Source organism: Amphimedon queenslandica, unplaced genomic scaffold (assembly GCF_000090795.2).
Source record: "Amphimedon queenslandica unplaced genomic scaffold, v1.1 AMPQUscaffold_13430, whole genome shotgun sequence".
NCBI classification, from domain to species: domain Eukaryota; kingdom Metazoa; phylum Porifera; class Demospongiae; order Haplosclerida; family Niphatidae; genus Amphimedon; species Amphimedon queenslandica.
Genome location: NW_003546334.1, coordinates 133,230 through 135,196, shown reverse-complemented (window position 1 = coordinate 135,196; position 1,967 = coordinate 133,230).

Here is a 1,967-nt window from a genome sequence, read left to right as displayed (position 1 = left end):
AAGCATTAGTAAAGGTTATGTTTTACTGTACATATTTTAGTTTGCTATCAGTATTATTGCAGCTATCATAACTTTCTTCAGTCACAAGACTACTCTACTCCAAGAGGTCATCAGGGCTGTCTTCCTGTTGCTCCTTTTTTCTATTGTTCTACTTTGCTTTGTATTCTTGTTCATTTCGACTTCATTTTCTTATCGTTTGTTCTTGCTCTATTTTCATTTGCCATCTTCTACTTTATCTCTCTTCATTTTTTGTTCTTGCTTTACATACACAATTTTATTATTTTTTTGAAATGGCAACCAAACCATCTTCTGGCCTCAGACTCAAACTGGAGGAACAGCTCACCTGTCCTGTGTGTCTTGACCACTATACCAACCCTAAGATCCTACCCTGCCATCACTCATTCTGTCAGCACTGTCTGGAGGGATTACCTTTGGATAATAAGAATGAGACCTATTACCTCTCTTGTCCCACTTGTCGTCATCGTACAAAGTTACCAGAAAAAGGAGCAGGAGCCTTTCCTGTAGCATTCCACCTCAACGACCTCAAAGAGATGTACAGTCTAACAAAGAAGACAGCAGATTTATCAAATCCTCAAGAGGCCACATGTAGTGATCATGGAAAGCCTTTGGAGCTATTCTGTGAAACATGTGATACAGTAATCTGTGTTACCTGTCAAGTTCGTAATCACAAACATCATGAATATGACTTAATCACTGACAGTTGTACTAAACACTGTCAAAGGCTAAGAGAATGTCTATCACCAGTTGAGGGAAAGAAGAAAGCACTCAAGAAGGTCCTGTCTGCTCTAGCAGAGAGAGAGGGTGAGATCAGAGAGAGAGGAGAAAGAGTCTTAGAAGAAATACATGAAATGGTAGAGGAAATGATTACTGTTCTTCGTCAGTCAGAGAGGAAACTGACTGAGCAGGCAAAGAGGATCACTGACGATAAACTAAAGGTGCTGTCAGAGCAAATGAAATCAGCAGAAATGAGTTTGAGTCTTCTGGAGGATGTCCAGGATTACATGGAACAGAGTTTCAAGACAGGCAGTCCTCAAGAAGTCCTGAAGTCAAAGAAACAGATGATGGAGCGTATGAGTGAAGTTACTGAAGGGATCAATGTGGAGGAGTTACATCCAAAGGAAAAGGCTGACTTTGTATTGAGTAAAGATATCAAATCACTACATCACATTGGAGATATTGTGACCTACTTACCTACTGCACGACAGCAGTGTAGAGTGAAGAAGATTCATCTTATTGCACATGCAGGTAAAGCAGTTTCATTTTCATTATCAATGGAGGCACCAGGTTTATCTCTTTTGTCTGTTCCCCTCTCTTCTCTGAGGTGTAGTCTAGTACCAGTTGGTAAAGGCCATAAACCCATTGACACTACAGTGACTACCACCAGCACTGATCCTGGAGTGTATAGGATACAGTGTAACCATTCAACACGTGGTGCTCATACAGTAAAAGTACAAGTATATAATGTACACCTTGAGGATACCTCACTATTCATCCCTTTCAATCCTTGCCTTGATAACATCACTCCAGTGCGTACTATAACTGAGCTTAAGGGTCCCTGGGGAGTTGCTGTAAGTGATGATAATCATGTTGTAATAACTGAGTTTAATGATAACTGTGTAACAATACTGGATAGAGAAGGAAAGAAAGTGAAATCATTAGGAGGGAAAGGAGGAAGTGGTAATGTCAAGTTTTCTGCTCCTGGTGGCGTAGCCATTACTCCAGACAAATTCATTCTTGTATCTGATAGGCACAGGATCCAGAAGATAAGCATGGATGGATACCATAAAGCATCAGTTGATAAGGAGGGCAGTGGACCACTACAATTTATGCGACCTGAAGGTATAGCCATTTCTCCTATAACAGGACAGGTTTATATTGCTGATAGTGGTAATCATCGTATACAAGTCTTGAATCCTGATCTAACCTTCACCGTTCGTTCATTTGGT